Source organism: Equus przewalskii, chromosome 1 (genome assembly GCF_037783145.1).
Source record: "Equus przewalskii isolate Varuska chromosome 1, EquPr2, whole genome shotgun sequence".
NCBI lineage: Eukaryota > Metazoa > Chordata > Mammalia > Perissodactyla > Equidae > Equus > Equus przewalskii.
This window is the reverse complement of record NC_091831.1, coordinates 141140455-141165996: the sequence shown is the minus strand read 5'-3', so window position 1 is coordinate 141165996 and position 25542 is coordinate 141140455. Positions and strand designations below refer to the sequence as shown.

At 40.3% G+C, this 25542-nt stretch overlaps 2 long non-coding RNA genes across 5 annotated transcripts in view; one reads left to right on the top strand and one right to left on the bottom strand.

Moving 5' to 3' along the window:
- LOC139076753 (uncharacterized) overlaps positions 1–25542 on the top strand; it is a 65053-nt gene that overhangs the window by 14685 nt on the left and 24826 nt on the right. For 2 of the 3 annotated variants that reach the window (XR_011528667.1, XR_011528664.1), the window contains exon 3: positions 12668–12854. The exons of the other annotated variant lie outside the window; for it this stretch is intronic. This is a non-coding gene — a long non-coding RNA (uncharacterized lncRNA). The remainder of the gene's footprint in view (positions 1–12667; positions 12855–25542) is intronic. 3 annotated transcript variants of the gene reach the window in all.
- On the bottom strand, positions 9001–24117 carry LOC103551853 (uncharacterized). Of its 2 annotated transcripts, none has more exons than XR_011528668.1 (3): positions 24029–24117; positions 10324–10385; positions 9001–9139 (listed from the first exon to the last, which is right to left on the bottom strand). It is a non-coding gene; the product is annotated as an uncharacterized lncRNA (long non-coding RNA). The 2 variants fall into 2 exon arrangements; XR_545103.2 differs by having other exon boundaries at positions 23985–24096.

Genomic DNA, 25542 nt, shown 5'->3' with positions numbered 1-25542 from the left:
CATACAATATGCGACCTTGTGTGTCTGGCTTCTTTCACTTAGAGTGACTTACTATTGAAGGTGAAACTGCAGATCCCCAAAGAATCACCATCTCATCATCCCATCATTGCTGAGATCTTTGGAATTTTCCAATGCTTAATGAAGACCCTGGTCTCTAGGATCTCAGATTCTGTCCTCTGTTAAAGAAATGCTTGAATCAACAGTCGATGGGCTCTTGGGAAAACTTCAGGATGTTCTAAATCATTTCAACATATTAAGTATCTGAGACAAATGATGCCTCAATGTCTGGAGATTTTGACAATGGTGAAGTTCAATGTTGTCATTTTATAGAAAAGGACTTTGAGCCTAGTGTTGTTTTCTTTGGCTACCGTAAGACATTTACAATCCCTGAAGTGCTTATTGCAAAAACAATTTCTCTAAGGAGAGTGTATAATGTGCTAGGGCCTAATGAAAGACGTAGTCCCTGACTTCAAGCTTCTCATAGTCCACTGGAGAAAAAAAGACAAATGACCAGACAGTATATTACTTATACTTATTATACAGTATAATAAGTACTGTGCTTGAATTAAGCACAGGGTGCTATGGGAGCACATGTGAAAGTAGCTTACCCCATAGGAGACATTGGAGGGGTACTCCTTATACTGTTTCTTCCACAAACGGGTGACTCACTGCATTGCCAGTGGAAAAGCAAATTTTATACATCATCAGGCAAGACTTTTCAGAATGCTAAATGGTTATTGGCTTTGGGGCCTGTGCTAATTTATTATCATAAAGAAAGCACTGTGAGCCAGCCCTGATGGCCTAGTGGTTAAAGGTCAGCAGTGTCACCACTTCAGTGGCCTAAGTTTGATTCCCGGTTGCAGAACCACATTGCCTGTCTGTTGGTTGCCATGCTGTGGTGGCAGCTCACGTAGAAGAACTAGAAGGAATTACAACTAGGATGCATGCAATGGGGCTTTGTGGAGGAAAAAGAAAAAGAGAAAGGTTAGCAACAGATTTTAGCTCAGGGCAAATCTTTTCCTGCAAAAAAAAAGGAAAAAAAGAACACAGTTACCACAGGCACTTCTCCTTATCTTACTGGTGTTCTGTTTGGTTACTAATGCCATGTGGTGTTAAGGTACAGATTGCAACCTAAGGAGAATGTTCCTTATTGTATGGAACTGATGTTCCCTACTTGCTGGTATTGACAGAGTTATTTTCTCCTTAAACTATTTAACAGTGTAAACTCATCACAGGTTTTTTGGGGACTCTATTCTAAGAGTAAGTGTATTAATTATGTTCTGTCTCAATGCTCCGCTACAATCATGACTCTGCTCCCATTATTTGCAACATACAAATATTGTCACACTTGGCCCTGTTGTCTATGTGCAGTATCAATCTGCAGCTGGATATCAGCTGATAGTATCACCAAGTCCTCCAGCATTATGGGTATAGCCGTTTTCATAATATTTAAATAAAAATGCCTCTGAGCACCATCTCTCATCTCTCCTTCTTCCCAGGGACTCTTGGGCTTCCATTTCTCCTAGTCACTTCCGATTCTCATGTCCTGCTTCTGCTGAATTCTCCATCCTTGCCCTGCATCTCACCCTCTGTATGTGCTGTCCCTTTTCTGCACCACATCACCCCATGTTGTACACATCTGATCCCTCCACACCCCAAAATACTATTGATCAAAGCAACGTTAAAATGTTTAGAGACAATCAAAATGTTTAGAGACAATCGAATGCAGCACAGGTGAGCAAATAGCTTAAAATTGAATATTTCAGTCTGTTCCAAAGTCCCTATGGCCATTTCTCTCGAGCTATTTTTTCCCCACCTCTTTTTTTCTCTCCTCTAATTTCCCTCAGAACTCAAATTTTCTATTCTCCTCTTATGCAGAGCCCTCCACGTCATTCCAATGCATGCTAAAGTTTGAGAAGCCTTGACTTAAGCAAACTTTGAGTATATATTTATAATACGCACACATGTACAGATCTCCTTCATCATTTTTTTTTTAAAGATTTTATTTTTTTCCTTTTTCTCCCAAAGCCGCCCGGTACATAGTTGTATATTCTTCGTTGTGGGCCTTCTAGTTGTGGCATGTGGGACGCTGCCTCAGCGTGGCTTGATGAGCAGTGCCATGTCCGCACCCAGGATTCTAACCAACGAAACACTGGGCCACCTGCAGCGGAGTGCGTGAACTTAACCACTCGGCCACGGGGCCAGCCCCTCCTTCATCATTTTTAATGGTTGTCTGAATTTAATGATTCCATACTGATGGACATTTAGGTTGCTTCCAATTTTAATATACTAACATATACTAGAAGAGTACATGGAAAAATCACAACAGTTATGAGAAGATCTAGCTATTTTAGTTGAAATTTTTTTCTTAAAACATTCCTTCAAGGTCAGCCCTGTGGCATAGCGGTAAAGTTTGGCACACTCTAGACTTTGGCAGTCTGGGTTCACGGGTTCAGATCCCAGGCACAGACTACACCACTCGTCAGCCATGCTGTGGCAGCATCCCACATACAAAATAGAGGAAGATTGACACAGATGTTAGCTCAGGGCAAATCTTCCTCAGCAAAAGAAAAAAAAAATTCCTTCAATATTATAATATTATTTAACAACAAATACAAATTGGAAGAGAGAACAATGTTAGGTGAGCTCCAGGAGGAAGGGAGTTAAGGATTCTCCATAGAGGGTAAATGGAGCACACTGTGGTAGAAGCTCCATGAGGACAAGGACCATGTCTGATTTGCCTTCTTCCATATGCCCAGGGCCTTGAACAGTGCCTGACACAGAGTACGTGCTTAGTAAGTATTTAATGGATGAATGGATTCATTAATTAAGTGCTGCTGAGTCTGGATTTGCCACAGATCAAGCTCTGGGGCTTGAGCTTTTGGAGCAGTCAGGACTATAACTGTGGCCCTACTTTGTGCCCAGAGCTTGTCTGCTTTCAGGAGATGCTGATGACAGTACTGCAGTTAGGAGCCGGGTGTGCATTTCAGCACAAATCCTTGTTTGCTCCTTTCTTCCAAAAGACCCTATCTATGACCCATCAGTAGGCAGCAGTCTGGTTCTACACCAAATGAATGCTGGAAGATTCTCAGCAATTACTGTTAGTTTTTATTTAGTTTTAATAATGGTATAGTTATTGCATATGTACTTAAAAACATATCAAATAAATATGCATCAAAATTACGAGGATGGGAGAGTTGAAGAGCCTCTTGTTCCCTTTGGTACAGCAGAGCACTCTCTGGATCCCAGTCCTTCTTACATTTTAACATACTTAGTGCCACCAGTCATCTCTTCCCTCTCCTGTCTCTTCAATCTCTACTTCTTTTCTGGATTTTTACCCTCTGTATTTAAACATAATTCAAATATCTTCCATAATTAAAGATCAAACACACCTCCCTCAGCTCAGATACCTCCTCCAGTAATTGCTCTATTTTTCCCTTTTCTGTAACAGCCAAACTTGTCAAAAGAGTTGCCTATTTTTCTCTCTACATTTCTTTGCTTCTCTCTCAATCTACTCCAGTCTGGCTTCTGTCATCATTCAACCTTAATGTCTGATGTCACAAAATTTGGTATGTGCACTTCAGCTGTTAAAAAAACAGCTTCAGAGGGCCGGCCCCATGGCTGAGTGGTTAAGTTCACGTGCTCTGCTTCGCGGCCCAGAGTTTCGCCGGTTCAAATCCTGGGCGCGGACATGGCAACGCTCATCAAGCCGTGCTGAGACAGCATCCCACATGCCACAAGTGGAAGGACCCACAACTAAAAAATTTACAACTGTGTACTGGGGGTATTTGGGGAGAAAACGGAAAAAAAAAAAAAAAAAGATTGGCTCAGGTGCTAATCTTTAAAAAAAAAGAAAAGAACAGCTTCAGCCCAGATACTCCTCTTCAGGGAGACTTATATCAAAAACTTACTGACATCTCTATTTGGATAGTCCATGGTTGCCCCGAACTTAGTATGTCCCAAACAGAACTCACCATCTTTCTCCAGACCTGTGGTCCTCCATGTTGATGAACCACTAATATTGACCCAAACAAGAAACACCTGAGTGATGTCTTTTTATTTTTAAACTACTTTATGGAGACATAATAGACATACCTCAATAAAATGCACATCCTTACTGATCTGCTTTTTTGTCACTATAGATTAGTTTGCAGTTTTTAGAATTTTATATAAATGGAATCATATAGCATGTATTTTTTTATTTGGCTTCTTTCATTCAGTGTAATTATTTCGAGATTCATCCATGTTTTTATGTATATTAATAGTTCATGCGTTTTTATGAGTTTATTCCTTCGGTGAGTAGCATGCCATTGTATGGATATATCGTCATTTGTTTATTCAGTCCCTGCTGATAGCCATTTGGGTTGTTTCCAGTTTTTGGCTATTACAAATAAAACTGGTATAAACATTCATATACAAGCCTTTGTATGGACATATGTTTTCATTTCTCTTGGTTCAAATTCTAGGAGGGTAATGTCTGGGTTGTATGGTAGGTATGTTTTAATTTTAATTTTTAAAGAAACTGCTGGGTGTTACTTTTGACTTTCTGTAGCAGTCATGGTTGGCTACTTTCCCAACAACTCTCTCAGCCTCCACTCCCTACTCTTCATTGCCTCTTCCCCAGCAGATGCTGAAAAGGTGACATTTGCTTTCCCAGCACCCTTTGCAGCTGCAGGCTGGGCATGTAGTTCCACCTTGCCTCAGGGACCTGAAGGGAAGTCAGCGGAGGGTGTGGAATGGGGAGGGAGATTCTGGGAAGGTACAGACGGGATGTACCAGAAGGATCCTCTGACAACACCTTTCCCTGCAGGAGTGGGGTCCAGAGAACCAAGGGGACATTCCCTCTCCCTGGAGGCTGCAGCCCTCTTCCACATGAGTCTCCAGGTACCCAGGATTCCGAATTCCCCATCTTCACCGCCCTGAGCCCCTCCAGAATCTGAGATGGCCTCTTCCTGTCTGTCCCCTGATGGTGGACAATGTCGATGAAAATAACCCATAACCAATCTGTAAATGAAAATTTGGGTGAGTTTATTCTGAGCTGAAATCTGAGGACCATGGCCCAGGGCCTTTCTTCCCAAAGGAAGAAAGGGCACTGAAGAAGTGGGATGCACAGAGTGGTTGTATACCCCCAAACAGGGTGTTTCACATATGATTGAAATGTCCCTCCCACAATAGTCACAGGATTGCCCTGTCAGCACAGCACTTGATGGACACAGCAGGTAGTAGGTCTGCTATCTTGATGGGCGTATCAGGAGGCAAGTGTATTGTCTCCAGCTGGGTGTCACAGGTGAGTGCAGCAATCAGTTTCTAGCCTAAGGAAAGATGCTTAATCCTTAAGGAGACGCCAAAGTTGGGAGGGGGAGGGAGGTTGCACCTTTATCTCAAGGGCCTTTGCTCTTGCCATAGGGAATGTCTAAAGCAGATATACAAGGCATGCTCAACAGCCACGGTCAGGCCCTTTTGGAAAGACAAGGTCAGGCCGATTTAGGTTTATACCAAATGGCTTCCTCATATTCTCCAATATATCCTATTGCTTGCCATTTTTATTTGTCACAGGGGAGGCCATTTGCAGAGGGAAATGCTCTGGGGTGTCCACACGCATGCATGTAAAGTCCCTAATGGTGCAGGATGTAGCCCACGATGGGGATAGTGGGAAGGCTTCACTTGAATTCTTGCCCAGAAAAGGTTAGAGGTGGGACAGTTGGGTCTTGCAGCAGACATTCTGCGACCATGAGCACTGCAGCACCAGCTTGCTGAGGATTGTCCTTAATAACACCTTGGGAGCCCCAAACCCTCCCCTGAGCCTCCTTGCCTCTGATTTACGTCACTTTTAGTTGAGTCCTCTTTTCCTTGGAGCTTAGAGCATCCTAACTGATACTCTCCTCTTTCCTTCTTTCTGACTTCTTTCAGTCAATCACAAAGTCCTTTTACTCCTTTTTCCTTAATAGTGCTCAAATCTGTCCAGTTCTCACAACCCATCTGCCACTGCCCTAGGACGGCCACTGTTACCTGATTACGGCAAATTCTGAATGTTCCCCTCATAGGGCAGCAGCTAAGTACATCTTGCCTGGAGTCACCGGGTTCAAATCCCAGCTTGCTCCTTACCAGCTTAGTGACTTCTCTGTGCCTCAGTTAGAAGTACTTTCCTGCCAAGATTGTTGTCAGAGTAAAATGCAATAAAATATGTGGAGCATTTAGCTCAGTTCCTGTTTTTTTTTTTTTAAAAAAAGTCTATCATCTTTTTTTCCCCCTAACATCCCTGTAATTTCTTGTGTTGTTTGCTTTGTTTAGAAAACTTTTCCCAGATGTCTCCAACTGGTTAGATCCTGCTTGTTTTTAAATCTCAGTTGAGGTGCCAGCTCCTTCAGGAAGCATTTCTTGATTGACCTATGCTTTACCTTCCCTGGCGGGGCACAGCTGCTTCACCTTGCTGAAGCGCTCTATCACAGTGCTCATCATGCTTTATGGCTATTATTATTACTATTATTTTGCTTCTAAATCCTGCACCAGTTAATGATAAACTCTTTGAAGGCAAGGACAGTGTCTTTAGCATTGAAAAAAGTTTATTGACATGAAGTCCAGGAGGAGATGTGTCAATTAAAACTAGGAGCCTGACATACTGTATGACTCCAACTATATGACATTCTGGAAAAGGCAAAACTATGGAGACAGGAAGATGATCAGTGGTTTCAAGTGGTTTGAGAGGAGGGAGGAATGATTAGGTAAGCACAGAGGATTTTTAGGGCAGTGAAACTACCCTAGTACATAGTGTATGGCGGATGCATGTCTTTTTATATTTGGCAAAACCCACAGAATGTACAACACCAAGAACGACCTTAACGTAAGCTATGGAGTTTGGGTGATTATGGTGTGTCAATGTAGGTTCATCAATTGTGACAAAGGTACCACTCTGAGCATACCCAGCTGAGACGGGTCAGTTTGACACTCATGTCTCCTGTGGGCCAGGTGTTGGGGATGTGACTGTGAAGAAATCATCCTTGCCTTTGTGGAGGCAGACATTAAACAAATAATCATGCAAACTATTTATGTATTTACCATTTAAGAAGTGCTGTGGAGCACAGGGTCTCCCCTGAGAAAGTAAAACGTATGGTGATTCCTGAAGGACAGGGAGGAGTTAACCCAATAGAAAGGTTCTTCAAAGAGCCTAAGGACCCTAGTGAACAGCATGTTCACATGAACAGCGAGGCAGAAAGGAAAGTAGGTACAGGTAGGGCCAGACAAGTTGGAGCACAGTAAGCTAAGGAGATGAGACTGGGGAGGTGAGCAGAGGGCAGACAACATAGGGCTTAAAGCCATGGTTGGGGTTGGGAGCTGCGTCCTAAGAACAGTGGGAAGCCATCAAAAGATTTTCAGTAGCAGAGTGATATGACCAAATGTGAATTAAAAAAAACATCTCTCTGGCTTCTGTGTAAGAGAATGGATCAGAATGGACAATCGGAAAGTGGTTAGACCAGGAAGGAGAGTACTGCAACCGTCCAGGTGAGGAAGGCAATATAGCAGATGTGAAACACTTAGCTCCTTGCAGACATACTCTACGTGGCCGTGACCAAAGCAGACAGAGGGGGAAGAGGAAAATCATGTGCAAAAGACAGGAAGTGTAAGCAGACAGTTCATGGAACAATAAAGCTGAACAAATTGATGTAGATCACGATAGAATGCTTTTTAAATAATATCACTTTCATAACAATGATAAGTAATAATCAAATAATAACCATAGTACTTAATATTTATTCAGTAATTGTGCTAGGCAACTGTTCTATGCCCTTTACACAGATTAATTAATTCCATCGTTGTTCTAGTTATCTATTGCTTCACAACAAACCACCCTAAAACTTAGTGCTTAAAACAACTAGAGGGGCCGGCTCCATGGTCGAGTGGTTAAGTTTGCACTCTCCGCTGCGGCGGCCCAGGGTTCAGATCCTGGGTGTGGACATGGCACCACTCATCAGGCCACATTGAGGCGGCATCCCACATCCCACAACTAGAAGGACCTGCAACTAGGATATACAACTATGTACGGGGGGGGTTGGGGAGATAAAGCAGGAAAAAAAAAAAAAGATTGGCAACAGTTGTTAGCCCAGGTGCCAATCTTTAAAAAAAAAAAAAAAACTAGAATAGGGGCCGGGCCCGTGGCCGAGCTGTTAAGTCCGTGTGCTCTGCTGCGGCAGCCCAGAGTTTCGCAGGTTCGGATCCTGGGTGCGGACAGGGTACTGCTCATCCGGCCACATTGAGGCGGCATCCCACATGACAACTAGAAGGATGTGCAATTAAGATATACAACTATGTATTGGGGGTATTTGGGGAGATAAGGCAGGAAAAAAAAAAAACTACAATGTATATTTTGCTCCCAAATCTGCAGCTTGACAGGGCTGAGGGGTTGGGGAAAGTTCATTAATGCTCCACTTGGTGTCAGCTGGGGCAGCTCAAAGTCTGAGAGCTAGTGTGTGAAGCTCGCTCGCTCACATGCCTGTGATTGATGCCAGCTGTGGGCTGCAACTTTCTGTCTGCTCTCCTGTTGTTGCACTCCACACACTGTCTTGCTGTGTGTTTGCTCACACGTCCAATTCTCTGCTGGACTCTGAGCGCCTCCAAAACATAAAACATTTCTTATTTGTCTTTGTATCACCTCTGTTTGGGGCACCATCCACACAGTGGGTGCTCCATAAAATTCATTGAATAATGAACAAATGAGTGAATTCTGATCCTCACTTGTAGAATATTTTCCTTTACCGTATCTTTGTAGGAAACTATCCATCCTTTGTTGGAACACTTCTAGGGACTGGATTTTTACGACTTTGCAAGGCTACAACATTATCAGGAATTTTTTCTTTATTCTTAGCCCAAATCTGTTTTTGTGTAACTTTTACTCTGTGGTCCTAGTCAGGACTCGTAGAACTCCATCAAATTAGTCTAAGCTAACTTCCATAAGACATCCATCCCCTCAGTGATAACTATCAAATCCCATCTAAACCTTCTGTAAGCTCAACACCCCAGTTTCTATCATTGTTCTTCATGGATGTGGTTTCCATGGTTACCTCATTCTTGATTCATTCTTTGATAGTCATTGTGGTTCATAGAGATCGAGGACAAAATGCTTGGAGAAATATTCATGGTGAGCCTGTGGATACAAAGGAATGAAGTGGGATAGAAAACCATTCTGAGACCATCATAAGCAAGTGGGCTATGAAAAGAAGTGCAGGATGGTACTGAGGGGCGAGGACATGGGATGAGACTTGGGGACTCCATCCTGTCATGGATCTTCCTGGATAGGCTGATCCTGGTGAGAAGCAGATGGAGAACATCTGGGAAGGTAATCTGAGGCACTGACTGATTGGAAACGGAAAAGGAAAACAGGAAAAGTGGAGAGCTCTGTAGAAACCAAGTTGCCCACTTGTGTCTTAAAATAGTGTTTCTGGAAGCATAGTTTGCTGATCATCTTCCTAAGAATCTCATAGCCTGCTGGCGAGCATGCAGTCCCTGAGCCCAGCGAATATGTGTTCTTCACAGACTCCAAGGGAATTCTTAAGTACATGGAGAATCTTGTTTTAAGGGCTGGGGTAAGATGGGGACTGCTCATAGTCAGATTTAGAAAAGTGTTTTTCAAATTGTTTCACAAAGCTAAAGAATCTCATGTTTTTCAGAAATTTCTCTGAAATATAAAAAGTCCCAGATCAAGTGTTCAGTCTGTGTGCATTCCATCCCCATCAGTCCTTATCCCAACCCATAAGGGCCTGAAAAACAATAAAAAAGAGCTGCTTTTGTGACAAAATCCTGTCACAATAACCCTTAGAGAAAGGCCTCCTGCCCTGCAATCCCCCACCCCCAGGAAAAAAGCAGTTGAAGAATTCAAACTCATTATACATTCTTTCCATTCTCCATCCTCAGCTTTACTGAAATATTACATCTTTTCCTCTTTTCTACTGATGGATTTTAAGATAGATTTTCCAATGAAGTTTTAGATAAACAATGAATGGAAAGTGTCAAGTATGGTTGTAGCAAATGTAGATGTTTTTGCTTAGAATAAGAGAGAAACTAAAAGGGAATTTATCTAAAAATACGGTTTTTGCTTTTAGCAAAATATTTTAAGAATACTTACTGAATGTCCTGAGGAAATATCAATGCACATTTTTTCTTAAGTTGTAGCAGGTGAAAATCTAACGTTACTACACAAAAATATAAGGACCAATTTTTTACGTGTCAAAAGATTCTTGCTTTAATAAAATGATTTTGCGATAACATTTCTTTGAATAGAAGCCTTTGCCTTTTAGCCTATCTCCCCCAACTATTAAAGCATTTACTTACAGAACAGAGGGAAGGTCAGTGAGAAGTGGCTTCTTTTAATGAGATAGTGCCGATGAGATAGTCTGAAATGGGGAGAAAGCAGTAGTTATAATTTCACCGTAAGTCATCTGAAAGAGAAAAAAATGGATTCAAAGTGGATTCACCTACAGACTTTTAGAAGCACTGCTTGAGAAGAAACACAGACTACAATGCTCACTGACTCCTTAAATACTTATTAAGATTACCTACACTGTGCCAGCTGGGCATAAAGAGGTGGCAGAGACAGGCACAGTCCCTCCTTTCGAGATAGAGCTCTAAAATCACCAGGGCCCAGTGCATTTAATTACAATGGTAATGAATGCTACCAATAAGAAGTATAAAATGCATTGAGAATGAATTTTCATCACTTGAATGTCAAGTTGAAGTTAACCTTCAATGAGGGGATAAATTTAAAAACGGTTTTTCCAACTTTCAGTTTAGACTTACCTCTTTGCTTCAAAATTTTGAGAGTTGTTTGGAAGAGTGATTTTTTAAAACATAAAGTATGTGCCAAAGCCTGGTTATAAGACTAAGACTAAGAGAGGACTTCTTGCTTCCCGGTGGCTTGGCTTCGCTGGTATGGTTTCCAGCAAGCTCCTCTGAGGGCAAGGAAATTCCCATTTATTGAGTGCTGCCTCTGTCGGAGGAATTGGACCCATTTTGCCCAGCAACCCTAAGAAGTGTAGGTCACTGTGCTCCTTTTGCAAAGGAGAAAACTAAGGCTAAGAGAGATGAAATAATTTGTTTCAGGTCAGCAGAGCCTGTCCTTGCCCCTGCACTAAGCTATATAGTGGAGGAGGGGAAAGGGTGACAGATAAAAGGCTAATTTCACTGACAATTAGTCTATTCTTAGTGCAGCTAATGGGTTGAACCAAAGTAATTAGAGCCAACAAAATGCTGCCTTTTTATCAAAAGTAAATGTAGGGTCTGTAGATGAAAGAACAACTTGAGGTTCTTGAGAGAGAAGCAATAGTTGAGATTTTGTGTGCAATATAGTTTGTAATAAAATTAGACTGTACTGAACTGCATGAAAGAGACTGAGCATTGCACTTCAGGCACTTTATGAAGATGTTTGTTTTACCTTTAGCAAAGTTTGTAATAGGTAACGAGGTAAGGTTATAGAGAATTTATTTTGTGAAATCCAAAAAAAAAAAATTGCACAATGTCAATTTACACAAGGACTTAAAGCTTTTGATTTCAAGCAAGAAGTGAAGGGAGGAGCTAAAGTAATCGGATCAGAGAAATCACAGAAAACCAGAATTAAGATTTGTCAAGAAACCGTAATATGGAAAATCAAGATTTGCATCCTCCAGAAGAAGCATTGGTTGTAATAACAGAAAGCAATAACCACCAGTGTTAGGAAATTCTAATCTTAGCTCTGCTACATCTGCCCAATGAGGTCCAGATGCCAGCTACTCAAAAGAGTTTGAAGATTTTATCAAGTCCCAAAGCAGCTGGTGAGAGTCAACATATGATTCATTCTAAATTCAGACCTGCCAGGCCTCATCAACCAAGATGGCCAGCAAGAGGGTGGGAAGCTGGGAGCCGAGAGCTAGGGGTTGCGATGGAGACAGATTGAGATTCACCTTGAGTTTTTATTCTCTACCAAACTGTCACCCTATGTCTTTAATTTGCAGCCCACTTCTCAGTATAAGTAAGGACATGCTAAGGATACATTTGTGTGCATAGAAATATATGTTATATCTTATAAACAATATTATAGATAATATTTAGTGATACTATTCTGTTGACCTGGTTACAAGGCATTCTCTTCAATTTTGGTAGCAAATTATCTTACAAAAGTGTTCCTTTTCTATAATAAACATGTCTGATTTTGCTGAACTCTTCACTGTCCTTTTGTACTACCACCTAATAGCAATGCCTGGCTACTCTTCTCCTTCCTCCGCTGAACATCTCAGTCACCTCCTAACCAAAAGCAAATCTAAGCTCTCATATCACCCACCAAGCAAAATCATATTGTAAAAAGTCCAGACAATTAAAGGAGAAAATTGAGACTAAATTTTATGTAGGACATAACCTACTTTCCTCTGTGCACTTAAGATAATGTAATATTTTTAATTTATTTACTAGATATCGTGTCAACTGTGTTTAGCCTCTAGTTCCTATCAATAAGTAAGAATTCTAGCAATTTACCCAAAATAATAGAATTCTAAATTCTATATAATAAAATTCTAAATAATAGAATCGTAGTTCAATAAAACAATGTGTATATTCTTTTAAATATATGTGGCTTATGTTTATGAATAAATTCAAGTGAGTTTGAGTTTGTAGGTTTAACGTTCTCTTTTCTTTCCTTTTAATGCAGACTCTCCCAATTGCTTTTTCAATCCTCCTTCTACAAAAAACATGGAAGACGTAGCAAAGGGAGATCATTGATGATGGACTTTTAAGATGTCAGCTCCCAAAAAGCAGGAGTCTATATATAATTTTTAAATAAATGCCCACGAAGAATGGTTTTTCAAGATGAGATCAGTCAGAACTCTCTCTATTCAGTATGTAATGATAAATTAATTTAAAATTATTTATCTATTAGGGGGCGCTGGCCCCGTGGCCGAGTGGTTAAGTTCGCGCGCTCCGCTGCAGGCGGCCCAGTGTTTCGTTGGTTCGAATCCTGGGCGTGGACATGGCACTGCTCATCAGACCACGCTGAGGCAGCGTCCCACATGCCACAACTAGAAGGACCCACAATGAAGAATATACAACTATGTACGGGGGGCTTTGGGGAGAAAAAGGAAAAAATAAAATCTTTAAAAAAAAAAAATTATTTATCTATTAGGGGCTGGCCCGGTGGTGCAGCAGTTAAGCGCTCACGTTCCGCTTTGGTAGCCCAGGGTTTGCAGGTTCAAATCCCAGGTGCGGACATGGCACCGCTTAGCAAGCCATGCTGTGGTAGGCATCCCACATATAAAGTAGAGGAAGATGGGCATGGATGTTAGCTCAGGGCCAGTCTTCCTCAGCAAAAAAAAAAAAGAGGAGGATTGGCAGCAGATGTTAGTTCAGGGCTAATCTTCCTAAAAAAACCCAAAAAATATAAAATTATTTATTGACTTAATACTTGCAGAAAGAATTTTAGGCAGCTTACAAAAATATATAAAACACTCATGACAGGGTTGTAACGACGACGTATAGTGAAAGAAATAAGATAAGGCCACCCATGAGATTAGTGCGTGTGCCTTGAAGTCCTACATACTTATGAGAACATGGGTCTGATCTCTCTGGCAGTGAAGAGAGATGGTCAGTAATGTGATGCACAGGATCTGTGAGGGAGAAATTGGTCTTTTATTCAGGGGTAGCGCAGCCACTCAGACCTGCCTGGGAGGTTGTCACCTCACTTCAGACAGATATGATTGGTTGACTGAGGGGAATCACACTCCGTCAACACTGGGAGAAAACCGTAATCCAAGATCTAACATTCCATGCCATGGCAGCAGAGCTGTAGTAACATTGATGGAGAACATATTTAAAGCAGGTTTCACCAAAACCACAAAAGCAAACACAAAAAACTACTCTCCATAAACACCCATAGAAAGTCTAACTTTGGGGCTGGCCCCGTGGCCGAGTGGTTAAGTTCGCGCGCTCCGCTGCAAGCGGCCCAGTGTTTCGTCAGTTCAAATCCTGGGTGCAGACATGGCACTGCTCATCAAACCACGCTGAGGCAGCGTCCCACATGCCACAACTAGAAGGACCCACAACAAAGAATATACAACTATGTACCAGGGGACTTTGGGGAGAAAAAGGAAAAAAATAAAATCTTAAACAAAAAAAGAAAGTCTAACTTTGAGCAGCACCATCTAGGTTGAGTTGTTTGCCAAAGGTATACCTGCGTAGGCAGGTATCTGAATGAAATCACTTGCCGAATGTAGTTATTAAGTTTAAGTCAATTATATTTTGAGAGTTAGTTACCAAAATGGATGGCTTTGGCTTCGGAATCATTGGCAGTTATTTGCTAGTGTGGCCCCTCTTATCATCTCCCAACAGAACCAGTTCATATGGAATTAAAGAAGACTTAATCGTCTGTCTTCTGTAGTTGAGTACCAGTGCTGAAAGAACGCTCCCCAACACTCTGAGACGGGTACAGAAAGATGTGTGTGGTCACCGGGTATGTTAGTGTTAAACCTGCATTCAGAAGAGATAACGGGGAGAAATTGCAGGCCTGAAGAATGGAGAGACAAGAAGCTGAGGAGGAGAGTTACAATCACAGGCATTGTGTTGGGCTCAATGCTCTGGGACTGTGTGGTGCTTGGTATAACAGATTTTGTGGGGGTGCTATGAAAAAGCTTTTCATCCTCCAAAATAATTAAATAAAAAGGAGGATGCTCTGGAACGCTGCATAACTCTGGGGAATTTGTTCTGGGAATGGAAAACCCTGAAAATAGGACTTTGAATAGGATATGACTTGTGAAATATTGAAGATTTTCTTAAATTCCACTTTAAGGAATTTGCAAAATCCTCAGTCTATAATTTTAAACAATGCATTCAAGTAGGATGGACACATGCCTTTAAGGTTTTTTTATTTAAATTGGGAGCATGTGGAGATAAAGTCAGGAATACCCTAATACCATAGGGTAAAGAACTAAAGGAATAGGAAAGAATTCTTCTTTTTACAAAATATCAGACCCAACCAGAATATACCATTGTATATATAAAATGTATGTATATATAAAATTATATGTAACCATTATGTATACCATTGGGTGAAAAGAGAACAGTTGAATATACAGCAGAATTTCTATTTTTGAATATACAAATATATGGTGATGACCTCTGAGTGCTGTAGATGGGAGAATTCCAGAACTTCACTTCTTTATATTTTTTCTTATTTTACTTAGTTTTTCCTATATTTATTTATTTACTTACGTATGTACGTATGTATGTATCAGTGAGCTTGCTTTACTTTTTCATCCTGTAGGAAAAACATTGCCTTTAAAGAATTCAAACAGATAACGTACATGGTTATGTTTTTCCAGTAGTAAAAGTATCATTCCTTGTGCCAAGTATTTTAAACTGTGTCATGTGATGCTCTAGGTCGATTGGTTTCTTAAATGGGCTAAAACCAGATACAGCTTTGTGGGGAAACAAATACTCCTTTGCAATCCAGCAGGAATTCCCTAAAAGTAGGCTTTTATTCAATAATCTACACAGCCTAAAGTTCAAAGCACTGTGGATAAATAAAAGTCAAAATTTTTTAAATATTAAAAGAAATACTTAAAAAATTAAAAAGAATTATAAATGTTTCATCAGTTTTTTGTTAAAAAGCCTTTTATAAGATTAACTATATACTTTGATTTTAATTTGTTGTATCTCCACAATTTACCCATATGTAGCAATAAGCTTTAGACCATATTCAGGAGTTTACTTACTCAAAAAATATATATATATTTTTTTCCTTTTGCTCCCAAAGCCTCCCGGTACATAGTTGTGTATTTTTAGTTGTGGGTCCTTCTAGTTGTGGCATGTGGGACGCCACCATCAGCATGGCTTGATGAGCGGTGCCATGTCCGCACTTAGGATTTGAACTGGCAAAATCCTGGGCCGCCGAAGCAGAGCATGCGAACTTAACCACTTGGCCACAGGGCCGGCCCCTACTCAAAAATATTTTGAGGCAGCTATTCCTCAGCCTTCAGTTGTAATTGAAAGAAATTATTTCTCATTATGGTCCCACATCTGCCTCCCACTCATCTCCTAGTTCTAACTTTTGGAGCAAGGCAAATTCTTCTTTCTCTGAATATGTGCTAAGTATTTGAAAATAGCTATTTTATCCTTCCTAAGTTTTCTCTTGTCTAAACCAAAAAGTCCAAATGATGCAACTTTTCTTTTTGAACGAAAATGTAAGACGTTCTATCAATTCCTGGTAAATTTCACTTTATCACTTTCATCAATTAGTTTGCTCCATGAGGATATCCAAATATTTCTTCTGGGATCCAGTGCATTAAACACCTCTCTCAAGTTTATATCTTCCTGCCTTTGAAATACATTGAGAAAATCTTTAAAAATTATAAAAGCAAGAGTCATAATTATTTTCCAGTTTCTGAATAATCAACAAGAGGATAGTGAAGATAAAATTATTGAATCAATCTTTAAAATTTTTCATGTGGACCCATTAGAAATATTTAACTTTTATTTTTAAATGATACATAAAATAGTCATATATATGCACACATCTTTCTATTTTTTAAATATCTGAAATGCATTTTTTCATTCTAATAAGATAATTTAAAGAGCGACAGATGTTATATTGTGCAAAAATATTTCCTGAATAATCAGATAAAGCTCATGAAGTAGAGATGATTTCTTTTCTTGTTACGTTATAAGCACTACTTTGGTTAGTCAGAATAATGAAAGAAATTCAGTTTTCCAGCGATACAAATTTCATCTTAAACAACCAGGCTATATCGTGGCTTTAAAATAAGACCTTCATCTATCTTTAAGTTGTAAAGAGTATATTTTAGGGTTTTACCAAACGATACTAATATATTATTTGCAGAAATAGTTTGGGCTGAATCTTCCTATTTCAAAAAAGCATTTTTTAAATAAGGGGGTCAGGTTAAGTAATCTTTAAGGTCACTTCTAGTTTGTTGTTGCTTTTTTTTAATCCACTAGAAAAATATTCTCTTATCCATTGAATTATACCCTGAGTAGACAGTTGGTGTACTCCATTTTAAAAAATGCTTTTAAATGATTACTGTTCATTTTTCACATGAAAACAATTCTGTTTAGACATGGATAATCCAGCCGTTATCTATGAATGCTTAGTTAAACCTTAGCAAAAGATCAGAAGAATCTGCTAAAACTCCTCAGAAAGAAAACATTTTGATTTTTTTGTTGCTGTTGGATTTTGATTTTGCCCTGTAAGACACACCCCACATAAGCCGGGAACAATATTGCTGAGTTCTAGAATACTCTGCAGCTCTCAGCTTGATGAATGGCAGGAAGGAGAGAGAAGAGACTACAAAAGCTTTGGCCCCCTTCTCTCTTGAAGGCTCTTTCACCAGCACCCCCCTGGCCACACCCTGCCTGTCTGGTTCTCAAGAGAAGCCATCCAGGCCTTCCTCAGGCACTCTGCCACCTTCTGCTTCCAGCTACCACACAGGCCCTCTTTGTCTTCCCCGAATTAATGCTTCTTTGGATCAGAACCTGACACAAAGCCATCAGAGAGTGAGCCAGGGTATTCCACAGCCCCATCTCTCAAATAAACAGTCTGTTTATGTTAATAAACCTCACAGGGATTCTTGAGGCCTCTAGTGTTATGCTTAGGACCTAACATTTCACATTTGCTCCCTTTGAGGAGAGTTGGTGTTGTTGCCCCCTGAAAACTGAAATACAGAGTGATGCATGACTACTTAGCTAGCTGGATCTGCCCAAGCACTGAATCCACCAGGGCCTCCCACCCCAACTGCTCAGATCTGGCCTGGCTCCAGAGAAGCAGGCCTGGATCTGGCTTTCTCAATCTAGCCAGCCCTGGAAGAGAAATCCAGATTTGGGTCAGGTTATTTTCAAAGGACTCATCAGGGGAAATGAGGACAGGGCACTTTTAGGCCCTCTCTAGAAAGGCCTGGCACTGGGCTACAAGGCAGGAGACATAGCATCTGATCCCGGGTCTGCCACTGACCTGCCCTTGGATAGGTCATTGCTTCTCTGGGCATTAGTTTTCTCATTTGCAAAATACAGTTCAACAAGAAAACTTTCAAGACCACTTCCACTGTACCACCTACATATTTTAAGCAGACTTGAAACCACCTGTCAGGCCCAGAACCGAATAAACCACCTCACCCAACACTACACCTTTCTCAATGTGGGTCAAACGTCCAGGGAACTGGTGCATAAGGTGACACTTGTCTTCGCATCAAGGTAATTATGGTGTCCAGATAAAGCCTTTTTATGTGTGTTTGTATTATTTGTATTTGTCTTATTTTGCTATCTTCATTGCCGATAAGACAGTTGAATTCACTTCAGCTACCTGGTACAAGATATCTCTTTAAGAGGAAAGAGATTAGCAGCCAGTATTTGGTATCTTTGAAGTAGAAGAGGCCAAGATAAGAAAAGATAAATCAGGTTGTCCTACATGGTTATAATCTCAAATTGATTTTTCTTGTGTGTGCATGTGGTTCAAACCAACCAACAAAAATTCCAAACCAGAACAAAGAAAGGTGAGGTCACCTCTTCCCCTTGTCTCCTTTTCCCTCTGCTACGTCTTTTCTCTTCTTTTAGCCCTTACAGCACTCTGAATTTTTGTATTTCCCTGGACTCCTTTTGTCACAGAAAAAGAGCAGGTCTTATAGAGCGAGTTCTTTGAGCAGAACTGGAGGTGGTGTTGTCTCTCCCAGAGTAATTCATCATTAAAAATCACGGTTTGTTATCTCTTACAAGCAAGGAAACATCAGAAAGTAAATCATTAGAGAAAAATCATTTTCATTCTCCCCCTCCTCTCACACTGCTGTTCGATTTTAATTTCTTCTAAACTTTTTTCTTTTTTCCTATATGGTTGTAATGATATAGTACATGGATTCCACATCTTGTTTCTGTATGTTTTCACATAAACATAACGGCTGTGTGCTAATCTCCCAGGGGCAAGTGGCACAGTTTTCTTAACCACTGGTCCTCCAAGTCGGGTCTCCCAGGATGCTCTGAGGGTTGGATGAAGAAATACATTGACCCAGAGGCATTAGTCCTCAGTGTCGAAACTTCAGGTGCGCTGGGAAGCAGATGGGGCAGAGAGTTTGAACACGGGTAGAAGTTCATGGGCCTCATCTTGCAGATGTTAAACAAGAGCCCATCGTGGTCAATTTCTTTCTCTTTCTTAAACTTTAGACAGCTTTACTGTGATATGATTCACATACCATACAAGTCACCTGCTTAAAGTGTACAGTTTAATAGTTTTCAGTATATTCACTGAGTTTATGCAACCGTCACCATAGTCAATTTTAGAACATTTGTGGTCAATTTCTACAAAAGATGAGAAAGCAAATTCCTTTATTTCACATGGCATTTGAAATCAATCTTCTATTTGTTATTAGTTTTACAGTTATTTATCTAAATTGATGTTTCTCAAACGAAGACAGTGGGTTGGTAATACCCCGTAACCCTGGTGCTTCTACCCCTGGACAGGTGGGAGGGTTAACCAGTTGCCATGCGCCAGCACACACAGTTCCCTTTAGGTCAGCATGTGAGAGAGCAGAGAGCAAACAGTCTTTGGCCTAGGGTCAGGCTGACTTCTGAGTTCCTATTGCTGGTGCTGTGTTTTGATCTACCTTAAATTCTGTTAGGAATTGGGAGAGCTGATGACTTCTTTCTACTTGGGTCCCTGCCCTCTTCCAGATCTTAGCTCACTCCTGACTCCAGGTACCCTGCTGACATCCAGGCATCTGCTTACTGCCTTGGATTCCAGGCCCGGGCTCTTGGTCTTGCTCCTGACCCCTTGCTGCACTAGAGTCCTCACTCTCTAGGAGTCAGCCCCTGACGCCTGCTTGGCCTGCTCCTCAGTGCAAGCAGCCCAGCATGTCAGTCTCATTCTGTTGTCACCCACACCCTATTTTGAAATCATGAGTGATTCTCCTCACTTACATAGGGCTGTCTTCACCAACTGAAGATAAAGAAGCTTGTATTTCAAAGGTCATGTTTCCAAATTCAAGACTTGTAAGATATACTAAGAACCAGGGATAAGCTAGATTGAAAAGTAAGCCTTAGTGATTTATTTCATATAAAGATGTTTAGCATGTGTTATTTATAAAACTGAGATATCCAGCAATGGAGGGTACATGAATGAACTAAGATATATCTCCATGATGAAATATTACTCAGCTATTGACATTGATATTTATTAAAAGGCTTTAATGGAGGTAATTAAAGTTAATGAGGTCATGAGGTGAAATGCTTATAATTTTTGGTCAAAAGTCAGGATTTAAAATTGCATATAAAGAGTTATCTCAACTATGTAAAACACACACATAAAGAAATAAACAAAATGTTATCTCAATAGATTCTGATATTTGCTTTTCTATGCTTTTCCGTACTTTTTAAAATGAGTATGTATTCCTTTAACAATCAGAAAAAGGTACATTAGCTTTTTTAAAACAAGTTTACTGAAGTATATTTTACATATCATAAAATTTACTTATTGCATGTGTACAATTCAATGATTTTTAGTGACTTTACCAAGTTGTGCAATAGTCACCGTAAATAAGCCTCAGAACATTTTCATCACTGCAATAAGATTCCTCATGCGCATTACAGTTAATGCTCGTTTCCACCTTCTGCCCCAAGCAACCACTGATCTACTTTCTGTCTCTATAAATTTGCCTTTCTTGCGCTTTCCGTGTAAACAGAATTAGACAATATCTGTTTTCTTATGTATGGCTTCTTTCACTTAGCATAATATTTTTGATAATTTTTTTGACATAATGTTCATCCCTGTAGCGTGTATTTATTACTCAGTAGTCCATTACATAAATGTACCACATTTTGTTTATTCATTTATCTACTGATGGACATTTAGGTTGTTTCCAGTTTGAGGCTGTTATGAATAATGCTGCTGTGAGCATTCATGTGCCAGTGTTTATGGGGACATATGTTTTCAATTCTCTTGGGCAGATACCTAGGAATGAAATGTTGGGTCACATGGTAGCTTTATGTTACCTTTCTGAGAAACTGCCAACTATTTTCCAAAGTGGCTACCTTAAATTTTATCAGCTCCACTGCAGGATTTAAAGTCTACCTCTCAGCATTTAGATGTGAGCTTGGATCTGGCTCTTCCATCCTCTTGTCAGCAGATCTAGCTGGTGACTGAGAGGATAGTATTATGAAAGTTATAACCATACTTGCATTGCTCCATGACATCATCCTAGAAATTATGGAAGATTCCTATGCAGCCTCTATCTTTCCTCAAGCTCCCAATAAAAAACTAACTCTCTACTTGGCTTTTCTGAGCTGTGGAAATTTCTATCATAATTTCAGTATTAAAAGGGAAGTATACCTTTTGCCCAGTTGCCTTTGCGGAGGTAATTAAAGTTAGATGAGGTCATGAGAGTGGGGCCCTAACCCAATAGTATTTGTGTCCTTAGAAGAAGAGGAAGAGAGACCTGAGCTCTTTCTCTCCACAGCAGCACAGAAGAAAGGTCACGTGAGGACAGAGTGAGCAGGTGGCTGCCTACAAGCCAGAAAGGGGTTTCTCCCCATTTAACTTTAATTACCTCCGCAAAGGCCCTGTCTCCAAATACAGTCACACTGAGGGTTAGGGCTTCACCATGGGAGATTTGGGGGGGTACAATTCAGTCCATAGCAATATGGTTCTCAAGCAGAGAGTTTTAGGGAGACAACTCTGCTATTGGCTACTAGGATGAGTTGAAAGAGAAAAGTCTAGGGGACTAATTTAGAAGCTATATTGTGATGATCAAGACAAGAGATGTTGCAAGACTTGACTAGGGCACAAAGAGGTTAACCAGCTGGGAAGAAAGAGCCTGAGTGGAATTCCCTAGCTCTACTACCATATTTTCATTATAGAAAAGGAATTTTGCATCCTTACTCCTATTTATTTATCACATTATAAAATCTAAACCAGAGCATAGATCAAAGAGTGTACTAGGCACACAAACACACCATTCACCCATCCATACACATACACACCCAAACACTGGACCATATGTACTTTCATTCACCCTTACCCACTTGCACACAACTGCATTCATCTACGAAACAGTAATTCAAGGATGCAAATGCAAAAGAAAAAGAATGAGCTCACAATATAAGTTTGTGAGAGAAAAAGACTGAGTAGGTAGGAGGGAAAATCAAGAGTGTGACAGTTAAGAGAGAGAGTAGAGTCAAGATTCCTGAAGCCCAGGGGAAGATTCAAGTGATGTGTTTCTCTTCAACTGATTCTGGAAACGAGGTTACATACATTTTTCACTACTCCATGGATATATGTCACACCAAAACCCAGTATTTCATAAACCGGCATATGTGGCATACAGACTTGATGCACCATCTTTGTTCAGGTTTATATAAAGAGGCCTCCTGGCTTTTACTTTGATGGGCGGTGTCTGCTGGGCCCTCTTCTATTAGAGTGGTCTGGGCTGATGAGTTCGGATCCTGGGCATGGACCTACACACTGCTCATCAAGCCACACTGTGGCGGCATCCCACATACAAAAAATAGAGGAAGATTGGCATAGATGTTAGCTGAGAGACTATAGTTCTTAAGCAAAAGAAGGAAGATTGGCAACAGATATTAGCTTAGGACCAATCCTCCTCACACACATACACACACATACAAAAGGTAAAACAGGCAATCCTCCTCACACACATACACACACATACAAAAGGTAAAACAGGCAATATAACCTAACACTGTAGATATGCTGATTGGGATGCACCAACAGTACAAGGACAACAGTGGGAAGAGAAGGGACAGGTCTTGCATAGGAGTAGAAGTTAGTAGTGCAAAGATTAGCTGAAGGCCTCTGGAGTCAGAATGACCTAGGTTCAAATCTCAGCTTCCCCACTTGGCTGTGTGATCTTGAACACCTTATTTAGCCTCCATGTGCCTCTGTTCCATTAACTGAAAGGAACCGGGAAAGAATAGTACTTATCTCATAGGGTTGCTATCAGGATTAAATGAGATAATGTACATAAAGCATCCAGCACAGTTAGGCACATAGTAGGCATTAAAATAATCAACTGATGGAAGCTGCTTTTTAAAATCCAAAAGAGAAAACATGCACAGTGCTAAAAATAATAAGCATTAAGCTTTCTGTGGAGCTTATTTTAAAAGATCTAACTAGCTTAAAGGTCTTGAGAATGGTGGGAGTATCTCAGTCAAAAAAATTTTCGTTAAACATCCCACTGGTAGAATAAGTTTTCTCACAATTCCGTTCTTTGTGAGACTGAATATGAAATGCAGTACAACTAGACAGGACTCCCACTCCAAGTGTGCTGACCACCAGATGCAGGATGACATTTTCCCAAGATATTTGCTGGACTTTTTTTTTTCTCCAAATAATGAGTCATTATTGTGAGAGATTGTTCATTGTAAAACTCTTGTGTTCCTGCCATACATACCAAAACAAAAGGTCATTTTTCAGGCACTTTATGTTACAGTCAAGAACAAAAGAAAATAATGTAATGCTATGAAATGTCATACCATAGCATAGTGGATACTGTCTTGCTGGGTCTTTTTTATATAGCTTTAAAATATACACATTAGGCACAAGCAAGCGGAAGAATTTTGTTGGACACAATTTATGCAAAAATTATATGCCTTTATATGCACAGGTAATTTCTGGAAGGACAGACAATAATCTTTTGATAGTTATTATATCTAAGGTTAGGATTCTTTTACTTTTCATTGTATACCCCTATGTACTCTTGAATTTAATTTTTAAACAATGAACATATAGTATTTGCAGAATAATTTTCTAAGCCATATGAAATGCATAGAGAAAAAAATTTTACACTGCCAGATTAAAGGTAGGCCTCAATGCTTTAGGTATAATTTAGGGAGAAGAGAGAAAAAATTGTCATCTGAAGTTGTCTGTCTTGTAAGATAAAAGACAGAGAGATAAATAAAATAAACGTGTGTGTACATGTGTATGCACACACACGCATAACTATTATAACATGGCAGTTACTTACAGCCTAAGTTATGCTGAGAACAAGGAGTTCCCAGTGAGAATTACCTCCAAGCACTCCCAGGGCTGCTCTGTAAACATAGGCGGTTGAGCTGCAGCATTTTTGCTAAAATGAGGCAACCCAACGGAGTTCTATCCGGAAGAAACTCTCCTGACTCACAGCTTCCAGCCACACCTACTGGTGATAAGGATCAGCACCTAGTTGTTCTACCTAGTTGTCCAACTGGATATAACTTTGCTGCTTCACCCCATTTTGCTCAACACTTTTCCTTCATTGGGTCAGGATAACGATTCTAAGGGCTGCAGCTGTTATCATAAGGGGACTGGATCACTTGTTTCTGCATTGGCTGAGGACTTTGCTTTTTATCCTTCACCCTCACCCTAACTTTTGGATATTATGATAGAAAACCCAAACAACTTGCTTATAACCAAATTTCCCTGCATTCTTACACAAAAATGGACACAACTAGTGAAAATTTAAAATTTCTTGGCTAGTAGTCTCTTGATATGGGGGTATAGTAACACGTAACTTAAGCTGGAGAATGAAGTCACTAAGAGCCCTCCTAAAAGTCCCTAAACTGTACAGCAAATAAAGTCCAAAATAAGATCAGAATAAGTGCCCTAAAGCTTAAGGAAAAATCTTCCAAAAAGCAGGAGTCTTAGTGAAGACGTGACAAGATGCCAGTTTTTTTTATAGCATCCTTCTAAGGTAGGCAGATAGATGTAATCCTCTCTGCAAATGTCTTCAGTAAATTTACAGAATAAAATGATGCAGAAACTTGCAGCCCCTCTGCCCACCCAAGGACCATTTTTAACCGCTCTGTGGATAGTGAGTGAGCCCATATATGGGTAGCGTGAGAAGAGTTTACGGAGCCACAAGTTTCCCTTGGTTCAGGTTAACAGAAAGAGACCACATGGCCAATATGAACTCTCTGCTTTCACTTTACAAGACAGTGTCTGTTGAACCCTCTCCTGTTAGAAAGGTTTGCGCTGAATGAGGACAAGACTTTTTGCAAAGGAGATTCAAAAGAAAACAGCAAAAATCTCTCTTCTATTGCCGTGAATCTATAGGTTCTCATCTGAGCCTCTCTGTATTTTCCCAAACCATCTTATAATCAAATCCTCTATGTCTGATTTCCCAGATAGTAGCACTCTAAAAACCAAACCCTTAAATATATTGATTCAAAGTCACAGGAAAGAGGAAACTGGCTGCATTCTGTCCCTGGCACGAGTATAAAATATATATCATCAACAAGTATCTGAAGAACAAACAAGAGAGAAGACTCATGGCAAGTGATTGAACTGTCTGGTTTAGTTTCAATTTTTGATTATTCTGATCATAGTTTTCCAGCTTTAGTCCAAGCCAGGTTATTTACTCAGCATTTTTCTTTTTTTCCATATTAGAAGCAGATAAGCAATAATGGTGGTGGAGATGGGAGGCTCCAAGCCTGTGCCACTGGAGAGTCAAAACACGAGAGCTGGTGACCTTGCTAAAGAAAAGCGGGTAGGATAAGGGAATAACCTACCAGGGAAGGGAGAGAAATCAAGAGATGAAGAATAAG